Genomic DNA, 23,484 nt, shown 5'->3' with positions numbered 1-23,484 from the left:
TTTCAAAGCGTTAAAGAATGCCATAAGAGGAGATGCTTTCATTTCAGTCAGAATAGGAGAAATTGTTGTGCCAGAAGGTACACCTGCATACATCGTAATTGTAGAGAGAGGCCCCTTATCATGTGTTTGGTTAAAACTGTGGTGCAAAATTACAGAAAAGGAAGGGAGCTTAGCATTTCCTGGTTATGGAAGTTTTAATATGAGAATTTTAGAAAATTTGAGAAGAGTAATTTACGAATTAAAACCCCCTCCAAGACCAGCACAATTTGAAGCCTTAGCTATTTAGGAGTTTCTAGCCAGACAACAAGAGAAACAAAAATTTGAAAGGCGAATGCGAAAGGTTGAGAAAACTTTGCTAGAGTTAAGATGGGAAAATGAGCAAATATTTTGGAGAACTGAAACTTTACAGGGTATTAAAATGTATCCTGCAATTACACAAGAAAAAGAGAAGGATAGCAGTGTCAGACCAAAGATAAAGAAAAAGACAAAGGATTCTGAGGAAGATGTGTCAATGTCAGATGAAGCTAGAAAATAACTGACTTATGATAGTGATGCCGATGATGATGAATTTATAATGCAATTGTTGAGAAGTCATCCTCCATATGCAGTATAAGAAATAAGTCCACGTATTAGTAATAGCCCAAGTGCACCAACTCCAGTTGTGGTAACTCAAAGCCAAGTTCAGGTCGCAACTAATGTTTCTACTATTACAATTATCCAGACTCCTGGGATCCAGACTGTAGCTCAGCCTGTATTCTATCCTACAATTCCTGTTGTACTTTCTGCACTGAGTATTACAGTACTGGTAGCACTACAGATACCACAGAATGTTCAAAATCCAGTGATAGTCCAGATGGAGTCTACACCTAATTCAATGACTCCAATGCAAACTCAGACAATGCCAAGGTACATTCCTGTAACAGTAATGCAATCACGTTCCTCAATACTTTCAGGTCAGAGTTCTGGAGTAATTTACTTGAGAAATCAGAGTGCTCCCTCAAGCCCAGAAGCATTATCTGTTACAGTCACTATTGGTCCTGTTGTCCCATAATGTGCCCAGGGAAATAATGAATATAATGTACATAATGTTTTTAACACAAATGCAGAAATGGAGGAACCCACTGAATCTGCAGTAGTTATGTCTGCAACTAATCAGACTTTTGACAAGACAGGTCCACTCATAGATTTAACCTCTCCCAGGACTTCACAAAATTTGGAGAAGTCAAATTCAAATTCATATTCAATTCTGATGACACCTGAGACTCCATGTAATACGTCGCAAAGATTGCCTATAGTAAATAATAATGTTTCATTACAAGGCTTAACGGGTCAACAGTTAACTGACTGGTTGAAAAGGTGAGTGCAGCAAAAACAAATGCTGAAAGAGGAAAAACACTGAATCTGGCAACATTAACATTTGAATAAAATGAAATGATCGAGGGTACACTTGAATTAATTAGAAATGACTCATGTAATGAAAATTAGTTACGTTTCATGTGTAAAGATGTTACAATTAGAGAATGATTGGCACATCAGAAATTATCAGAACTTGCAAATATAAAGTGGATATTGAGAAATAAAAAAAGACATTGAAAAGAAGTTATAGATTAGAATTCAATTCAAAAGACATTGAAAACATGAGATCACCTGGAATGAAAATTCACATTAAGGAATTAATCCAAAGTATTCAAACATGGGGAGCATCAGTTAAATGGGAAGGCAGATGGGCAAAGAAAATATATCAGAAGAAAAGAGAGTGTGGTAATTTGAACTCTACTGATGCATAGCAGACTGATAGTCCAGTAAAATTATTACCAATGAGAGAAATTCCTGGAGGGAATTATGTTCATGTTTCTTGGAGCAGGAGTGATATTTTTTCATTAACAACTGATTACCTGAGAATGAGAGAGAAACCAGTGGAATCATATCAGCAAACAGATAGGTTTGTGAAACTCGCAAAAAGCCTGCGGGAGGATTTAAGTACCTTATTAGAAATAGTGGTTCCAGCTGATTTAGGGTTGAATGCAAAAGGAGTGTTGAATGGCCAACAAGAGATCCTCCATGAGATCCAGTTACAGGTGCACCGTCTTCTCATATAATAAAAAGCTATCACAAAGTAATTGAATTTTTGAGAATGGGAATTTCCCCTAAAAAATCGATTGGCAGAGAATTGACAGGACAGCACAGGAAGCAAAAGAGTCAATACATGTGTAGTACGAAAGGTTGTTGCAGGCATTTAAACATTATAGTGGCACAGAAACAATTGAACCTAAAGACATGATTCATTTTGTGTTCAGATTTGTTGAAGGAGTTAGACCTGATATTGGTCACATGACTAAGAGTCATTTGATTTGCTGGCAAGCAAAATCAATTGATGAAGTATTACAGTTTGCTAACTATTGTAATGACGAGATTGAAATGAAGCAGAAGAAATTGAAAGATAAGGTAATGGTGGTGCATAATAAAGCAGCAGAATCAGGAATGCAGGGAATTTTTCCACAACAACAGGGAAACATGCAGGTGATTCAGAATCAGGGTCAGATGAGAGGCAGAGGACGTGGTGATAGTGGGAATGGAAATTGTATTGTCAGCGTTGATTGGAATACTAATGTTAATTCAGGTTATATGCAGACAATGAAAAATATGTTACCTAATCACGCTTGCGGGGGCCTCCGGCATTGTAAATGGGAGTATCCAATGATAGTGCAGGAAGGTGTTGTGCAGATGAATGAAAACAATCTTTTTCCAAATTTGAGAGGACAGAGAATTGAGAATTCTAATTTGAATGTCCAGAACATGAATAATAAAATGCAGATTCCTCAGCAGCAAATGCAAATTCCCCAACAGATGCAACAGGTGCAGGTGCCATGTTTTCGGGTACCACAGCCACAGCAAATGAAGCCCCAAATGCAAATAATGTCACAACCACAAAGCTCCAATGGCACATTAGCAGGTGATGATTCCTCAAGAGAAAACAGGACAAAGATTAAGTCAAAATAATCAAATGTTTTAACAATTCACACTTTACAGTGAGGATGAACTGAGTGATGAATTGATGAGTGAGAGTTCGGATGAAGAAGAATGTATGTTAGCAACTTCATTGAAAGTAGATCAAAGGAGTCCCTATGTAAATGGAATGTAATGGGTCATTAAGTCTAATTTTTAGTTGATACAGGAGCTACATGCTCTATTGTCAGAATTACAAAGGCTCCTAACGTGCCACTTTCTGGAAAAACAGTGCAGATCTTAGGGGCTGCAAATCAATTCCTGACAAACCCGATTACTAACCGATTCCCATTAAAATGGATAATTTTGAAGGTTCGGATAAATTTGTAGAATGCGACCCAAGTCCAGTTTCCTAATTGGAACGAGACAGGTTGTGTAAAACAAGATTATCTACACAAATGATGGAATTGCCGTTCAGACAAATAGTGATGATAAATCATCTGTACTAATTGATTGTAATTCAGTTAATGAAGAATTTACACTGATTACTTTTTATCCTGCATTGACAGAGCAAGACCTGCTAACTTATCTGTGAGGTACAGTTACTTTAAAAGTCTGGGATCTTTCTGGGAAAGATGTTGGTGTAATCAAAGGAGTTGAACCAGTCAAAGTCACAGTCAAATCCAATGACTCCAAGCCGAAGTTCCAGAAGATGAAAAGAAAAGCTGGGCAAAATTGGGTTGCACTCCAAGAGAAATTGATGAAATCTGGGTTGCTAGTGAAGGGCAGGTGGTTTTGCTAAATTGTCTACTGATGCAAATGGTAAGATGCTATCATGGTCAAGCACACATTGGCAGGGCTGCAGTGATTCACAGATTTTAGCAATCCTGGTTCAATCCACAGTTTAGATAGGTTGCTGAAGCAATTTGTCACAGATGTATTATATGTCAGCAAATGAACGTGGGAAAAAGAACAGTTGTTAATTTAAGTCACATTGGAAGAGCAGGTAGTCCATTTTACAGAATGCAGTTGGATTTCTTTGAAATGCCTGTGTGTGGTGGTTTGAAATTCATTTTGGTGATTGTCTGTATTTTTAGTCACTGGATTGAAGCTTACCCTACATGTAGAAATGATAGTCTCACAGTAGCAAAGCTGTTACTTAGGGAGTTGATACCTAGATTTGGATTCCCAGCCTCTTGAGAATCAGACAGAAGAAGTCACTTCAATAAAGAGGTGATATAATTACTATGTTCAGCCTTAAACATTGAGCAGACGTTGCACTGTAACTACCGTCCTGAAGCTTCTGGATTAGTAGATCAAATGGATGGCACTCTGAAAGCTCGACTTGCAAAAATGTGTGCCTCTGCTAGTGTTAAATGGCCTGATGCTTTGGCTTTGTTTCTAATGAGCATGCCAAATACACCTGACGGAAAGACTGGGCTCTCTCCTCACGAGATCTTGATGGGCAGAAAAATGATATTGCCAGCTGTTCCTGCAAAAGCCCTTATAAACATAACAGATGACTTGGTGATGGATTACTGCAAGGATCGAGCTGATGTGGTTTGCTCTTTTTATTACCTGGTGGAAGCTATAACCATGCCACCATCCAAAGACCAGTGTCACAGTCTCTGTGCTGGTGATTGGGTGGTGATCAAGAAGCATGTGCAGAAGACTTGCATGGGACCTAGTTGGAAGGGTACGTTACAGATTGTATTGGTGACAACGACTGCTGTGAAGTGTGCTGGAATCCCGAACTGGATTCATGCCAGCTATTCTCGTAAAGTGCCATATCCTTTGAATGATGATGAAGATCCAGTGTTGTTGAGAGCACCAGCAGAAGTTGTACCGTCTCAAGGAGCAGAAAAAGAGACTACAAAAATTGAGACAGAAACAGAGACAGTGAAAACTGGTGAAGGACCAGGTACTCCTCTGAGAGATGAAAAAGAGGCTCCTGATATTCCTCTGTGAGCATCAACATCAGCAAAATCAGAAGCAGGAGAGTCAGGTCTGAATCAAAGGGCTCTTTCAGAAGCAGACAATTGGGAAAATCAATTGAAACAAATCACGTTTCCTGAATTAGCTGAGTGTGGAGTTGAGTTAGATCAAAGTCATGCAGATTTGACTCCTCCTAACATTGCAGGTACATCAAGTCAAATTCCTGCTGAACCAAGAAGAATCGTAAGTCCAGTTTTGCAAACAACACTGTCCAGAAAAGCTGTGAAAGAAGATAAGTGGCCTATTCTTCAACCAAATTAAAAGTGTCCTGATGTGTTATCTACTATAAAGCAGATGCAGATTTGAGAGAAGGAAAACTAAGTGCAAATCGGAGATCAAAAAGAAAAAGAGTTGCAAGTTGAAAATAGTCAGGTCCTGAATGGGCGTACCTTGCAGCAGATGAGTGGTAACATGAATTTATTTAAAACTGGATTCTCATGGTCCTTTTGTTTTGACCATGAGAATCCAGTTCTACATTTTTGAACTTGAATTTGCATTTGAACTTAGTTTTGAAATCGCATTGCCAATTGAACAAGAAAGACATTACACACTAGAAGTAATAGTGATCAGCAGACTATGAACTACTAAGATACTTTGAAAACCTGATTTGACAAAGCTGCTAAACCGATTTTTGACAAGTTCTGGTGAAGCCTGAAAGCTGCTGTATTTGTAAAGAAGACTGAAGACTGTTTTGATTTTGTTTGGCTGCAAAGTAAACTATTTTTCTTTTCCTTTCACCTTCTGATTCTTTACAGACATGGATACAAATCGCAGTCGTAAAAGAAATTATGAATGTTGTGAATGTATTTGTGTTGGTTCGGGAATTGTATGTGTTTAGTAAGTCTGTTATTGATTGTGAGTATGAGTGTTTCTGATAAAGCTGAAACTAATTATACACCTTCTGCGGAGACTACTACAGTTTCTAAATTAGAAAAATGTAATAGGGATGAGACATATTTACGCTTAGACAACTCACAAGGAGATCTTTCTTCTAATGTTTTCTATCGCTTGTTGTATGAATATGTTGAGACAATGGATGTGAGAGAGGGTTATGTTTGTACGCAGATTCCTTCATCAGTACACAAAGGAATTACTTGCCATAACTTACCAGTAACGTATGGAATTAGTTGCAGTCTCTTATTAACAAGATTTTATAATCAAGAATACATACAATATTTCATTTCTAGTTTTGATGTTGTCTTTTCTTTTGTTCCAGTTAATCAAAACTTGAGTAATACTGCTAAAGCTAGAAACATTGACATTGTGGGGGGTTTCTGTGAGCCTACACTAAAATTTGGGATATATATTTGGGTAATAATCTTACATGCACACTATCACCAGTAGAGAAAAGCTTCCTGGATCAAAGTGATGACAGGAGAAAAGCAATGAAAGAGAAAATAGGGAAAGGATTAGTGAAGAGTACAATTAGAAATGATCATGCATAGAGTGTCTTGCTTTAGATTATCAACATGTAGGAAAGCTTTGTATTTATAGGCTACAATCCAGAACTGATACTAAGTTTGTGGGAACAACTGAATGTAGACATGTATTTCTTTTCAAGAGTGTTTTCAAGAGTACATGAGATTTTATGCTGATCCTGCGATTCCTGGGGTTCATTACATTTGTGGAAAAAGTGCTTATTATCGTCTCCCTAGGGGATGGTATGGGACTTCATACTATGAGAGTGGTCTTTCCAAAGATTTATCAAATTGACAACATAGATGATACGCATGAACTACAAAGAATACGTTCAAAAAGGGCAAGTTATTCAGAAATAATAGGGGATATATTTGGAACAATTATTCCTTCTATAGGAGTTGTTCTGAATGACATGAAAATTAGAAAGCTATCTACCATTGTAGATAGCATGCTGACAGATTTTTCCGGGGCCATAAATTTAATGGACATTGAAATGGCTGGGGTACGCTCAATGGTTCTTCAGAACCGTCTTGCGTTAGACATTCTTTTAGCAAAGGAAGCAGAGTCTGCTGAATGCTTAAAGCAAAACATTGTTGCACATGTATCCCTGATAACAGTAAAGGAATTAGAAATTTCATTAAGAATTTAACAGATCTAAATTCTGACATAAAAGATTTGAATGAACAAAGGGTGTGGGAAAATATAGGTAAAAGTTTCACTGAAATGAAAAATTGATTGGGTAATCTTGGTCAGTGTCCTGTGAGAATGAAACTGAAACAATTATTAATAGTGGCGGTGTGTGTTATCTGCATAATCGGGTTTTATAAGTTGTATAGATTTACACAAAGACAAAAGATGAAAAATGAGCAGAGGAGGAAAGAAATTTAAATGGAAAAAATGAGCAGCAAATACTTTCATGATTTGAGAAATATTGAAACCTGGAGAAAACCAAGAAGCAATGGACATTTTAGACAAACTAACTTTTGAATTGTTTTATTAGTATTGATACAAGTATTAATGAGTATTTCTTTTGTGACATCACACATAGGCGTCAGAGGAGGGATTATTAGAAAGCAAGTTTTATTAGTAAAAGCTGAAGTACTAAAATGCAATTTATAAATTTAACGTGTGTTTAAAGGCCTAACTGAAAAACCTTTGTTTTAATAAAATAAACATGTAGTTTAAAATGACTGACATGGTGGACACCATAAACAATGTCCGTTATGTTAATTAATGATGTCTAATGCAGAAATATTTTGAATATTCATACGAAAGAAGATGAATTATTAATGAATTATTACATTGATGATTTGAAATGATTACTAAAATGTTTTATTTTTTCTCATATGTAAGCATTAGTGAAAAGCCTACACTTGGCATTTTCTAGAGGCCTATGTTTTAGCATTTTCTAGAAGCTCGATGTTCAATGTTCGTTTGTTGCTGACCTTACAAATTGTCCTGAAAGTTATTTAACATCCTTTGTGACTTGCACACAGTGGAAAAATTATGTTCTTGACTTGTTTCATTTGTTTGTTTCCTGAGATAATAATTCAATGTTTTTTTAACAATGGGCTTCAGTGCTCAATGTCATATTTCATGTTGCTTTCTGAATGTAATAAACTGTATTCAATTACAGAAGCTGGTGACCAGAGACGAGAGAAGATGAACCAATCCAAATGTACCGTTTGAACAAGAAGATACACCAAAGATGCAAGCAAAGCCTGCTTGGCTATTAACACCCTGACCCTATAGTTTTGTCCAATAGAAGCTTAGTTAGTTACTTTTTGGAACGTTAATATATAAAATTTTTAGATGATGTATGTCAGTGCTGTTTTTGTTTTGCTACTCTAGAGTTATGATGTGTTTCTGTTGCTTAGCTCTTTGCTTCTGATTCTGTAAGTTTAGAAACACTAGGGCCCAGCTTTACTGAACTGTTTCCCCATTCATAATACTGATGCTGCCTAATGAAGACCAGATGCTCTATTGATGAAGACATCGCTGCCTGCTGATTCATTTAGGAGAGGTATAACAAATGTGCATTTGTCTTTTTTGCTGGTTTTTCTGTTTTTCTTCTTTAGAGAATCCAACTGCTTATTTAGTTAGCGCCATAGCTAGATGTTTTCCAAATTATTTTTTGTCTTATTTTTCTTTTTGCATGAAGTCCAAACATGCTTATCAAATTAGAGTAATAGTTAGGGATGCCTGATCCTAAATCTAAATTTGACTGTTTTATTAATTGATTGTGAATAATTCATCTGTGATAACTAAATGAATACTGTGTCTATTTTTCACCTGTTGTTGTTATTCTGTATCATTATTTTGGAGTGTCTAATGATTAACGCTTTGGCTAGATTGAGATTTTTCAGACGCTTTGGTCAGCCTGTGTTATTCTTATACATTTATCATTTGGTCTTGCGCATGATTTACATGATCTTAGCATTATTAGTCTAGAGGGCAATAAATGTTTAAACTTTACTAAACTGGTGTAGTGATTCATGACTACATAGGTCATGGTGTGTATAAGTTAATGTCTCCAAATTTAATACTTGATTATTAATGATATAATTAATGTTTTATTGGCTGAATATTGACTGTTTGGATGTTCTCTTACTCCTGTCTGAGTCCAAAGATCCGAGTCGACCTCTAAGGGTAATAGTTGATTTTCCCTATTACGTGACACCTTATCATAATAATATAAAACAAAATGAGGTCTGTCACACCCACAACAGTCCTGTTTGTGGCTACACTCATTTTTGTAGCCCTGCAAATGCCCTTCTGCATGAAAAAACCACGAATAATATTATTTGCACATCGTTCTTCCTTCACAGTTATCCCCGCTGCCCTGTTTTTCTGAAAGAGTGAGGCAGGACTCAAGAGTGATAAAGCACAGATTATGGCTCCAATGACACAGCAATGTACACTGAACCACAGGTCTCTTCTGAGTCATGGCCAATCACCTGCTTAGTAAGAACCAAAGCACCAGTAAAACAAGCTTGCCATTTTGTTAAACACTTCTCTTATTTTTATTTGCTGGATGGTGTTAGTTTGTTGATGACTAAGACAGCATTAATGGTGTATGCTTGGAGAAGAGAGAGCCTTCTGTGAGCAAGTGAGCAAATGTGGAGCCTTGTATCGTAGATTTTCACCCTTAGTCTCTTCTATTTGCTGTCAATGACCATTGACTTCCATCTACAAATATTTTTTACATAACCTTCATTTCACACGGCTAATCAACCAAGCATAAATACAATAAAGAAATAGCTAAACAAAGCAGAGCACTGCTTAATTATTTTGCTAACGTTAAGGCATAAGCAGTGGAATTCTCACCTTTATAATGCAAGTTTCAAGTTATTGGCTTTAGCAATGCTTGTTTGCAAAGCATTATTTTTTTAGGTACAATATAAACATCTAAAATACTGGAGGAAAGCCTATTTTGATTTGACAAGACTTCGAAATGTAACAAATGCATTTTGTTCTTTACAGGAGCCCACGGATCAGATTCCTGGTCCCTTGGGAGAAGAAGCTTCTCTTAACTAGCCATGATACATACACCTCCTTCCTCAAATGCAGGCTGAGTGAGTGCAACAGCCAGTCCTCCCCAGCAAAATAAATGCTGCCTTTAAGAATCAAGGCACATGCTTTCAGGCAACATGTGGAAGTTATAAGAAAAATAACCTGATAAAGTCTGCTCATTAGTCAAACCTTGTCAAAAATATCCTTGTTCATGCAATATGGCGGCTGGGTATTTGCCACCCTGGGCATTCTGAGTCACCTTCTTTCATATTATGAGAAGCTCTATTCCTCTCAGTTAAACTATAATTAAAATAGAGTAGAAGACGATTTAGGTGCGTTCACTTTAGTCTGGGTGGAAAAGTAGGATAGAGAGCTTCTGGGAAGACCCATCACAGTAGAGGAAATAGCACAAGTGGTAGTAGATATGACTAGTTTTAAGGCACTAGGGGCCAGATGTATAATTTTTTACAATAGTGATTACCTAATTACGACTTTTAGCGAATCGCAATTAAGTAATCGCCATTGGAATCTATGAAACTCCAGGAGTTTCATATTGTGATTCGCAAGGACTCGCAAAGCGACCTACCTCATTAATATTCATGAAGTAGGTCGCAATTTGCGAGCCATTGCGAATGGCTACAATAACAGGGATGGTGGCCTGCTAGGCTCAGCAGACTACCATGTCTGTGATTGCTTTTCAATAAAGCAATCTTTTTTTTTTAAATGCAGCCTGTTTTCCTTAAAGGAAGATGGGATGCGTTTAAAAATGAAAAATGAAAAGTTTTGTTTTAATTTTTTAAGTGCAGGCAGTGGTCTGTAGGACCACAGCCTGCTCTTAAAAAACGTTTTTGCATGCATTCACAAAGGGGAAGGGGACCGTCCCCTTCCCCTTTGTAAATGGGTAATTGCGATTGTTTTGCGACCGCATTCACAGTCACAAAACAATCAAACATACCTCTGTGATTCTGTGATAGGAAGGGACGCCCTTGACAGGCCCCTTCCTAATAATGGATCGGTATGTAGTCGCAAATCCAAGTTACCGAATCGCAAATTGGACTTGTTACATACCAAAATGCATTTTTGCAATCGCAGAAATGTTTGATACATCTGGCTCTAGATGTGATGACCTAACTGTGGAGTTCTACAAAGAGTACATAGAACTTCCAGCTCCGCATAATGCTAAACATGGTGGAGAAGGTAAGCAACATTGTCTACCCAAATCACTGTGCACATTAATTATAATTGTAATTCTTTAACCTGATAAACTACAATTCAAATGTGAATCAAATAGGCCACTTCGTCATTAAATACATGCACAACATGTTGTTCATAATTGTTGCCAGCTGACTCTTGAAGTATGTTCCAGGCCCAAGCCTCTCTGAGCAGGCAGACTTTATACTTGTGAGAGCTACATTATCCAACCTATGTTCTTTCTTTAGGACAGTGGATGAAAATGATCCAGTTATGGTATTTTCATATGTCGAGAGAGCATGACTTTTTGGAGTGGGGCTTTATGAAAACTATTCTGAGGCGTACGAGGGCGAGGAAAGGTGATTGCCCTTGATATCACTCCTGTATGCAGAACCAGCGGCCAGCAATTAAAGTAGTGGTGCTTTGCTGCACGGTGTCAAAATTACCCGAGGTATATGCCATGGCTGCCATCTACCCCCTCTGCTCAATGCACTGGCAATGAAACTATTGGCATGCGAAATGAGGCAACACTCGACACAGAGGGACTTCTCGGAGACCCCATAGCCATATTATAGTACACAGATGACCGGAAAGACCCTTCTGCTACTCGGGTCATTTCAGAATATGGTCCATTATTATGACTGAAAATGAATTTTGGTTGGGGGGTAGGGGCACATTGATGTTTTCCATGACAATAAATATGAAGGCATTTGCAATAGGTAGCTTGCTCGGACTAATGATTCAGTATGATACAGGGGCTTAAAGTTACACAGATACCCAGTTGTGGCCTTCAGAGAGAATTGCGGTGCTGCGATAAATAAATGGTAATACTGGTGCGACTCCAGTACCCAGTGCTTAATTTGAGCTGGTGGTTGCCAGTTGGACACACCAGCCCTCATTACTGGGGACGGCTCCATCTGACATTTAACAAGAGCAACAGAGGGAAAATAAAGCGGAAAGATGGAGAAAGAGAAACATAGAAAGAACGTCATATATGGAGATAACAGGAACCTGTAATAGTGAGATAAAGTGGCAGGGAGTGTCTGTTAGTGGATTAAAGGGGCAAGAGGTGGAATAAAGACTATGCAGCCTTGGTGTTAGGCAGGTGGACAACTAATTGCACCAGTGGGGGGCTTCTGAGCAGAGCTTTGGGCACCAGCACTCATTCTTTTCAAAATTAAGTACTACCTGTACCTCTTCAATACAAACCTGATAACCCCTGCAAAATCATTTTTTTACAAAATTGAAAACTCGAATGATCAAACTAGAAAGGGCTGACAAACAACCCAAGATAAAATGGTATACTCTGACACCACTGTATGAACCAGGCGGGCTTGCATGCCCAAAGCTAGTGACATATTTTCTTTCTATGCAGGCACGCTATGCACACTTCCAATACCATGATTAACACAACATTCCCAACGTAATTGATTGAAAGGAGAAGACTACATCATAACCCCTAAATATGATTGTTGTAACTAGACCAGCTCAAAGGGTAGGAAGAAAGAATAAGACGCAATGCATGGCAAGGACTGGCACATAAACAAGGACCAGTGATTCTGCTGGTTTGCCTCTATTAAGCAACCCGTTTATTTACCCGACATTGGAACCCAGGGCCCAACAGCAACTAACAGAACTATGGCTGACACAAATGGGAGACCTATTTTTGGATGGAACTGTAAAGAATGGAACCAATTTAAAGTTGGAAAGGGAGAATTCAGACCACTTGACTTCTTCTTTTATATTTCTGAATTTGAAATGTTATGAAGGGGAAGCTCTTGGTGTATCCAAACCTACCACTCTCGCCCCATCACTCACACATTTATATTAGTCCTGGCCCCTTGATATACCTCCGTAAAAAATTGTTGTCCAGAGATTTTCATTTTTGATTTGTGTTCATGTATCATTAGAGAAATAATGTAGCTTGACATTGCTAATCTGGGACAATCTTTTCTGAAAATGTTTTTTTTAATATGGAGCATGTGTTGCAGTGATAATGTAACATTTCAGGAACCATGAAACCTATACACTTCATTTAGGGTCAAAACATAGGTTTTGGGGGACAAGTATTCTTATAGAGACAGAAAATAACTCCTCAGAGCAACTTTTGCCATTTTCCAAAATGGCAGCTCTATAATGATGTGTTTTAGTCATCCAATTGGTAATTTATTTTAATATTGTTTTTGTTTCAGGTTTTTCGTTGATTCCAATTTGTAAGCATTAGCGAAGCAGGTGGTAGCAGAGGATCTTTATCTCCTGACAGAGTGTTGCTAACTCCACAACCTAAGGAGTCCTTCACCAAAGAAAAAATTGTCAAATGCCAAACTAATCCAAAAGAAAAAGCTACCATTAACTGCAGCTGGTCAAAAGAGAATTTGAGATGCTGTAGAAATACGGCAAGACTTAGTTCACAAAAGACGGAAACTGATGGGTGAAGAGGATCAAATATTTTATTAATGTGACAAGTGCTACAAGTCGTATACAATGGAAAAAAAAGCATGGAAAAATGTGTCAAATAATAGCAGAAACCAGTGAGCTCACTCACTCTGAGGCGGCGACGACAACCAAACCCAATGCCCATCCACTTAGAATATGGAAGGCTACCCCTCATCCACCTCCAACAGCGGATCAGAAAGCAGAGGATCTTCAATGTGTTATCTGTGCTCCCATGAGGAACAGGGTCAAGACTGATTTGCATATGGCTGGGTCTGAACTGGGGTGGCATGGTGAGCAAAAGAACGATGGATTAAACCCAGATCTGTGACTGGGGGTGAGTCCGTCCATCATCCTTTTGTGTTACTAATGTTGCCCTAAGAGGGAAGGGTATGCCCAGACGTGGGTCCCTTGCTCACTGTGCCACTGGAATCAAGCTAGCCTGGCTGAAAAAGGGTGATACCCTGAAACCGGTCCCAGGATGCTTGTTTCCGGTCCAGGGAGGACCTGGCCTGGCAGTTCGGGCTGGACTGTTCCCATGAGGAACAGGGTCAAGACTGATTTGCATATGGCTGGGTCTGAACTGGGGTGTCATGGTGAGCAAAAGAACGATGGATTAAACCCAGATCTGTGACTGGGGGTGAGTGTTTGCATTGTCAGCACTCCGTCCATCATCCTTTTGTGTTATCTGTGCTCTAGCCAGAAGAAGGACCAAAGGTATTGACAAAAGAAGAAAGTACAGAGTATGTGAGTCTCAAATGGCAAAAATGTTTTTATCTGCAGCTAGTTTATTCCAGATGAATGTTTATACAGCGGATTTGTATGCCTACCCGCCCTGCATTTGTGCATACATTCAAAAATATGAATGTGCAATGAGCTCCCAGCAGCAACATATCTGCCAGCCCTAAGATAAGTTTGCACTCTTTGAAAAAGTAAATAAAGTTTTAAAGCCACTCTTGAGTGCTGGCTATTAGTTCACACTCAGTGAGATCAGAGAAATAACGGTCAACATTGATGAAACTGTTTTGATCCATAATAATGAAATTAATATTTTTCTGGTGAGAATGTACAATGACTGAATTAGTTTTTATCAGTCTAACAAAAAGGATGAGCTAAAAAAACTGATGATGGCTCTGAAGATATAAGCAAAGAAGTGGAAGACAATCTCATTATCTGACAGGCTTATGCTGTGTAAATGTACTGTTTTTTCAAATCATATTTTATTAATTACATCACGGAAAAAAGAAAACTCTGCTACACATGATGACTGCCCATGCAATCTATGACAAGTGCAAAGGTAGAGAGCTAATCACTTCAATGAATAGGATTGGTGTATCAGCAAGTTTATGACATAGTACGGAGCGGGAACTTGTTAGCAGCTCAAACTGTAAGATCTTTTGAATCCGAAAGCACACCACTTCCAAGTCACTTTACCAGGAAAAGATTTACAATTGATGTTCTTGATAATTTTGGTTTTGAAGACAGCTCTTCTTTGTCTGGAACATCCAGTGCACTTGATACTGCCATGGTGCTTTTTCAAGACTGTACCAATGAAGTAGCTGCTGGAACACAAGCTGTGTCAGCTGTAGGCATAAACAAATGAAGCTGCAAACTTGTAACCAGTGCTTACTTTGTGCTTGTTGTTTCTGGTGCTGGGCACTTATTTTTGAGGGCCGGGGCTTATTCTTCTGCCTCAAGCATTTGCTGCAAGCAAAAGACACATGGAAAAGATGGAGGAAGGGAAAAATGAAAAAGCGTCACAAACGGAGAAAGTAGAAAGCTGCTACAGTGAGCTGAAGGGGCAGGGTGTGGCTTTATAGGGATTGAAGAGGCCCGAGATGGCTTCAGGATTATGCCGCCTCAGTATTCCGTGCTCGCACATTTAATTGCAGCAGCTGCGAGTTTAAGAGGAGGGCTTTGGGCACCAGCACATTTGTATTTACAAATTAAACACTGCTTGTAACCTAACTGCATTGCCAATGTGTACAAAATCACTACAAGCCATCAACAAGTCCCAGTCTACCAGAAAGTTTCAAAGTGGCTGAGGACATGGATCTTCTTTTACCTGATGTTGTGGTCTGCAAAGCTGATTTAAATGAATTTATCATATCGCTTGTTTGGTGCGGACTGAAGGATGAAGAAAAGCCATTTCCTCCATGGGCTGGAATTTATACTCTGATCTCCCAGAATACCATCCAACTGAAGAAGGTGGGTTTTTAACAATAATATGTTCTCCAGTCACAAACAACGCAACAGTATACACAGCTCTAAAGAATTTCCATAATGTCTGTGCTCAGCTTGAAGACCAGCCGATCCTGCCAATTTTCTGCGATTAAGTATTTTTCTGTATTCTAGCTGACATTTTAATGAGCAATCCAGTAGAATGTGATGATCTTTATCCAATGAAGGGCATTTTCCACATCACAAAAGTTGTGTTGCGGTGTGCAGGAAGACATCTAATTGGATGTGGCGTAGACAATGCACTTATTGAGGCTGAAATCTCTGGAAGCAAAACTGTCCAGTCAGTATTGAGCGGAACTCATTATGTTTATTCGCTCATCATATATGAGGTTATAGGAACAGTACATTGGAATGCTTACTGGAACAAGAATGAAAAGTTAGGTTTTGCATATCGTGTCTCAGAAGTGAACAAGGCACAGGGTACACTTCATTCAGAAAACATAATGCAAAGCCAGACAATGTTCAAAACACTCAGTTCAAAATCAGAAAAACTGAAAAACAAGTTTGTAGAGGTTGTCAAAGAATATGAAGAAAAATCAGAACTTTGCAAGTACTGGGGAAATATCTTACACATGATAGCTATAGTGAAAAACTTGGTACATGCTGATTGAGAAGGTGATAGGGAGCTGCACGTGAAGACTGTGGAGTCACTGATTACTGTGTTTTGCTAATTTGATTGCATAACCTACTTGAGATATGGGTCCTGGTATTTCGAAAGAGTGAAGAAGCTAGAGGTGGAAAAACTGTACAACTACGGAAAAATCATCCAAAGACATTTTGTGGTGAAAGACATAGAGCTAGGGTTCAATGCTGTGGTTCTCGGTATGAAACTGGAACAGATGATCCAGAGATCACAAAAAAGCTTCAAGGGAATTATTGGTCAGACATGTAGAAATGAATATGTTGCTCAATGGCAGCTAGTTTGCCATGAAGGCCTCTCTATTTGTAATGTTTTCAGAGAGATGCCAAATTAAAAATTAACGGGCCATAGTGAAAATGTTCCTCATCATAAACTTGTGGGAAAGAGAGGGGAACGTTTTAATAAACATTGACAGCCTTCTTCATTTCATGCAGCAGCAAGGAAACCCCTTTGAAATGACTGAGCCTGTACGACTACACAACATTGTGACCAAACAATATATGAACAACTATATAAAGACACGTCTACTAGATGGCCTGGAACATGGATCAAAGCTATAGGCAGAACTGAAGCAGGAGAGATCTGTATTGAAAGAGAAAAAGCTGTTTGAAATAATCACTAAAGCTAAACTTCCACACTTTCATTGCCATAGTAAGAGTTTCATCTAACCAGCCACTACAAAACAGGTTACAAAACCACACAACTTTCTCAACACATAGAGCAATAGATGAAGTAAAAGAAAGGGGTGAATTTATCAAAGACATTCTGTTGCATGATCTTCTTCCAACAAACACATTATTTGATGGAGATGCAGCAACCAAACCAGTGAAGCACACACTTGTACAAGAGCTAAAAAAAAACTTTCACCTGAAGAATTTCAATTCGAAAAGGTGTCGTCATTGAAAACTGCTGATGTTGTGGACTATATGTCACAATAGTGAAAGGTCAAGATTTCATCCATGCAAAACGTTTGAGAGGTCATTCAGACTGTTCAGATATCAAAGTCAGTGTGCACCTTGCAAGAACTGCACATTGTCTTTGACAGTTATCTTGAACTATCTGTCAAAGAATGTGAGAGAATCAGACAGATGTCTACAAGTGGAACAATGGACCTAAGCTGCATCAAAAAAGTTCGACATCTATACCTGTGCAACTTGATAAATTCACATCATCAACATCGAACAAGCTGAACTTGGAGATGTTAACTCACCAAAACATTCATGATGCTTCAGTGAACACTGAATTTCCAATTATTGCAAGTGGAAATATTGTCAATGAGGAGTTGGTGCCTGCAGGCATATATTAAAAAATGTATGGGCTACATCGCTCAAGAACTTAACAGCAAATTGGATGAAGCTGACCTCTGTGTTGTGCTGCATGTTGAGTGGGCTGTTCGAAATGGTTCCAATGGGATCATTGTACTGTCAAATGACACAGATGTTATTATTGTGCTACTTAGATTTGTTGCAATGCTCATAAGTCAAGGATTGCCAGGGTTATGGAACAGGTGAGAAAAGATACTTAAGCCCACTTCATATTCTGTTAAAAAAACTTGACCCAGAGTTGCCCAGTGTTCTTATCAAGGCATATATTCTTACGGGTGATGACATTATGAGCAACATTGAAACAAAGCTTAGAGTTGTAACTGCTGAACCTGAGATGTTTCTAAAAGGATTTGCTGTAAGAGAAGAACAATGTGACTTTAAAGGTGTAGAAATATACCTTGTGCATGTGTAGAAAATGAGTTCTGACATTTGATGATCTTCAGTACAGTGAGTTCTAGAGGTGAGTCCTGCTAAGTGACTTTCTACCGTCGTCATATTCTGTGTGTGGACACATTAAAAGAGCATTCTACTTGATCATAAGATGTGTACATGTTTTGGATCATGCATATGTAGAGAAACATCTGTGGGAATTTGATTGGGAAGATATTGATTGGGTGCTAAAAACTATGACATTTCTAAAGCCTCTACTCATTGAGCTTGCACTTACATGTACTTGCAAAGCCTGTGCTACAAAAAGATGTACCTGTTAATCTGCTCTTCTCAAATGTTTAAAATTCTGCAAATGTACCACAAGCGATTGTCGAAACAAGCAAATAAAGTGAAATATGAAAATTATTCTAAAATAGGAGTGGTAAACATTATTTTTTTCATATTCAGATAATAAACATTGTTTGTTGTATACATAAAAGGATTAAAAATCATTATTATATGTTTGATTTCTATATATGTCTCTTCTTTCTCTATTATAGCTGCCATTTTGGAAAATGGCGGGTGGGTTGCTCTGAGGAGGTATTTTCTGTCTCTATAAGACTACTAGACATACAAAATCTATGTTTAGACACCAAAAGGAAGTGTATGGATCTCATGGTTCCTGAAATATTGGTTCGTCACTTCGACACAGCCGCGATTTTTAAAACATTTTTTCCATATACCAATTGCAGACTACTGGTTAAGCGTATATGTGGAATTAAAAAAAGATAAATGTAATGCTATCCCTCTCCCCCCACTTCCGGGGTACTAAAGACATACCAGCTTCATTATGGAAATACATAGCGCAGTCTATACTACTGATGAAGCTGAGGATTGTAATTAGTTGGAGTAGGAGACCTGGTCACAAGGTAGAAACATGAATCAGGGATTTGATCTTATGCATTGAATCTGTATATACATGAACCTCACTACTACCCACACAGCCACAACTACATGGCATCTAGTCTCCTTTGAAAAAATGTATGAGACCAGAAATCCCGACGCAGACACCCTGGCATTGATGAGCCCATAAGACCTCCACGTAGGGAGTGACAAAATTATATCCTAATCACAATAAATTACTTCCCATTTATCGAAAAGACTCACCACTTGCTTACAGACCTATGCCCTAGTGCTTTGGATTCAATAAATGCATCCATACCCCCTGATCAGTATTGTACACTTTAAGCATATCCAATCATATGTAGCAGGAGTGTTATCTATTTTATCTCTATCCAACACATCTCTTTGCAATATTGTTTTCCGAAAAGTACTGATCGGCATAAGAAAATGTTGTTCATGTAATGGCATTATATATAGAACAGCATAAAAAACTTGTTCCTCTGCTTTTACAACTAGCTGATGTGCAGAGCAACATGGAGACCGCTGGGGGCAGGAATGAGAGGTGGGAAGCAATGCATTGGTGACAGAACAAATAGAACACATGCACTCCTGTGGGGTGCTCCGAAAAAAAGAAAAAGGCAGTTCCTTTATGCGTATCATGAAAGGATACATGTCAACCAATCAAATGGTTAGTAAATAAGCTATGCTCCAGTGAAGGGACTAAGACAAGAAGAGGAAGACAAGCCAACAAATAAGAAGTTAGCAATTGTGATTGAAAAGAAAGTCAACAAATGCTAAGCAATGAGACGACCCAAAGCCCACTCTAAGTATTGGTATTGTACACAAAAGTTCTTCGGCAACATAGAGCTCAAAGCTGTCCCTAGACGAGAGCTAAAAATCAGAGGGAAATGTGGAATAATTTCTAAAATCACAATGCAATGTGCTCAAAGGATTGCTGTTAGTTTTTGAACTGTTAACGTTTAGTTAATTAAAATGAGATCACACATTTTTGCAATGTAGTCAATGAAGGTTTACGGACAATTATACTTCAACACAACTCGAAGACTGCTCAGCTTCCATACAATGAAAACAGGCAGCCCCCAAACGTTGTGCCCATGAATCAGAAACCATTCTAATCAAAGTCTTGAGCACCACCAGACTCAGGCACGACAATACTCCTTTTTACAAGTAATGGGATCTAAGTGATTGGAATGGAAAACAATTTAGGGCCATATTTACAAGAAATGATGCAAAGCTGCACTAACACAGTTTTGGGCCATTTTTATTTAACTCAACACTAAGAGAATTTTACCAACATGTGTGCGCCATATTTACAAGACGGCGCAACATGTTGGTAAAAAAAGATTAGCGTAAAAAAGAATTACGCTAATCTGAGCAACACATCGCAAACAAAAATGACCCTACTGCTGAAAAAGTGATGCTAATCTGGTTTGTGGCACGTAAAGTGATGCAAACTAGGTTAGGATAATTTTTCCCATAATAGCGTCCAGAAAATGTACGTAAACAAGCCAAAAAGGATGTCTGAACTGAGGAAGATGGCGCAATCTGGACAGGAGAGACCCCAGGGAGACCCCAATGAACCAGGTACCAGCCAGGATGCCCAGGAGGAATACCAAGACAAGGGCAATAGGAAGAGGAAGTGTTGCTTCAGTCAGGAGGAAACTAACATCCTCATCACAGAAGTGACAGAGCACCATCACCAGCTATTTGTCACCTCTGAATTGTAGGTAGGAAGGACACTATATGGCAGTCCATAGTCGATAAGGTTAATAGTGTTGCTGAGGTCAGAAGAACTGTGACGGACTGCAAGAAGAGCTGGCATGATTGCAAGCACAGAACTAAAGTGAAACTGGGCAACAACTGCAAGGCAGCACTGCAGACTGGAGGTGAACGTCCGCACCCTAGGAGCAGGTGGATGACCTCGAGGAGATTGTTGCAGTGGTCATCCCAAATGAGCTGGTGGAAGGAGTCCAGGGACAGGGCAGTGCAGCTATCCAGGAGCAACAACAAACACAGGGTAAGTTGCAGCAAGGGGATATGTTCGTACTCACAAATGGCACAAGGGGGAGGCACATTGGAGGCACTAGATGCATGATAAAGGGTTGCATGGGGACACAATGTTTGCTCAAAGCCAAACACATGTAATGGCCACTCAACCCACCACAATATGCACCTATCACTGCACTACCCTCAAACCACTACTTTCACTTCCGTAACACTAACACCTACACATGTCTAACTCACAATGCCCAGCATGGAGTAGGTAGCATGTGCGGGGGGTACCAAGGCCTGGAAAAGGACAAGATGACCACTGGGAAAGGACACTAATGCAATGTATTTACAACTCACGGGGCTTCACTCGCATCACCATACATGCTCATGCACACTTTCCTGCCATCTTTCTATGCAGACACATTTGCATCATACTGCAAGTGGGCTGTGTTGAGGGGAGTATTGTTCTTGTGCATGAAAAGACAACTACTTCTATGAACACACACAGGCAAGCTGGGTGCTTCTCACTATGGATGGGGCAGGATGAAGCACACTAAACAAGGGGGGAGCAGGAGGGTGCACTTTCACAGTTGTCACCCTTGCATTACTCTTACAACACATGTCGCAGGCAGATGAAATAAACACACTCCCTAATTTGCCAAAACCATATGATCTAGATGCTTCCATGAGTGTTGTAGGGGAACATCACCAACAACTCCCAGGGAATCCAAATGCCTTGCAACTCTACTGCAAGAAGTGGAACATATGCAGAGACCAAAGTAAAGCTTGGTATCACAGATATGATATCAATTGGGCATGTCAACATGCACAATGGCTCAACGGAGGGGAAATAAATACATGTACTGGTAGGGCTTTGTGCAGGCAGGGGCTGGGGAATGAGGCACTTGGGACAGATTTAAAGGCACCAGCCCCACCAGACACTCTCCTTCATTGATGCTCCGGTGGGGCTGAACACTGCAACATGTTTACAAGGAGCTGCTAAGCCACTTTTTGTGACTTCATGCCTCCTTGCAAATATGGACCCGCCAGATGCAGTTTGTATGTGGCAGAGCGGCCTGCAATTGGTGTGGCAGTGGATCTTCCACTGCCACACCCATTACAGTTGATTCTGCCCCACATTTACAACTAAATGTCAATCAGGGGAAGTGCCCCAAAATAATGGCATCCCACGGATGGTGTCAGCATGGTGCAATGAGGAGGAACACCATCAATCCTTCTTGTTATTTGCTCCTTATATGTGTCATGCAATCTGCAGCACGCATGGAAAGAGCAAAAGGACATGTAAGATTGTACATGTGCAGGACGCTGTCCATTCTTGCACATAAACAGGTGTCTTACAATAATGCTTCGGTACTTCTATGTGTGCTGCCTTGTGCAGCACACAGATAAGTGACAAAGTGCCATTGTAGATTACTCATGCTGGGGAGACACCTGTCTGAATATAAACAATACATCCCCTGCGAGGATAGCTGTGTTGGCACAGGCTGCTACATTTAGAGCCAGCTCAGGGGGAAACACGTTGATGAGATGTATTCATGTAAACATGGCACATCCCTGTGTGTCAAAACTGGTGCAGTGTTGTGCTGCTAATTTATGCGCAGGACTGCACTGCACCAGTTTCCTCTCTATTTGGTCCTTCATGTGTCACTCAATGACATTTTAAGAAAGCCATTACCCCCCAAAATACTTAAAACACATATAGATCCTCCCCTACAGGGGTAACATCTAAGTACTCCTATCAAAGTACATAGTCATCCCTCTCCCACTGTTGACCTATCTGAACCTATGGACTGTCAAGGTGCCCAATCCTACCTAATGGCAATGAGATCACTTCCTGATTGTAGTACTCCTATCCATATATGCCTTAGTACATGCTCCCCCAAACCTGGATTCTGTATAGACATATGATGAATTGGGATCTCTCATGGGGTCGATTTACTCTGCTATGTACCAAACAATTTTTACACATTAGCACTTGTAAATAAATGCACTTAATACTTGATTTGTAGCACATTTATTTATGAGTTTGAAAACTTGTGGAGACAATGCATTATGTGATACGAATACAAAGAGGGGCCTATCTACATTGAAATGGAGCTGTGCACATCAACAAGTGAAGGTCGCATACTGTGGTGTGCCATTCCCAAAGTGCAGGGTAGGGACCTGTAGAAAAGAAGAAAGTCAAATTGTGTTCTTACAGACACCCATGTGTATGATCCATAGCCCAGACCCAATGCAGGCATCCTAGCACAAGGCTGCAATGTGTGGCAAAGTAGCAGGTAATGGTAGCAGTATCTGCAAGAAGGCATCCCTTTCAGATTGAAAACAGTCCCCAATGTATCTTTGCACTACTCATGTGTGTGGAAAAAGTGTGCACACATAGGTAAAGGTAATCTGTGAAGCATTTATCACTGTAATCCAAAAGGTGATATTCAAACCCCAACCAGGCACTGGTGACTGAATATATACCAATTT

At 39.3% G+C, this 23,484-nt stretch overlaps 1 long non-coding RNA gene across 1 annotated transcript in view; it reads left to right on the top strand.

The window, feature by feature from the left end:
• Positions 1–8,122, top strand: part of LOC138296818 (uncharacterized) — a 252,890-nt gene extending 244,768 nt beyond the window's left edge. The window contains exon 3 of the long non-coding RNA XR_011203907.1: positions 7,997–8,122. This is a non-coding gene — a long non-coding RNA (uncharacterized lncRNA). The remainder of the gene's footprint in view (positions 1–7,996) is intronic.
• The last annotated feature ends 15,362 nt before the right edge of the window (positions 8,123–23,484 follow it).

This window comes from Pleurodeles waltl, chromosome 1_2, assembly GCF_031143425.1.
Source record: "Pleurodeles waltl isolate 20211129_DDA chromosome 1_2, aPleWal1.hap1.20221129, whole genome shotgun sequence".
Classification (NCBI taxonomy): Eukaryota; Metazoa; Chordata; class Amphibia; order Caudata; family Salamandridae; genus Pleurodeles; species Pleurodeles waltl.
Note: the sequence above shows the minus strand (reverse complement) of the source record. Positions and strands in the feature narration are given on the sequence as shown.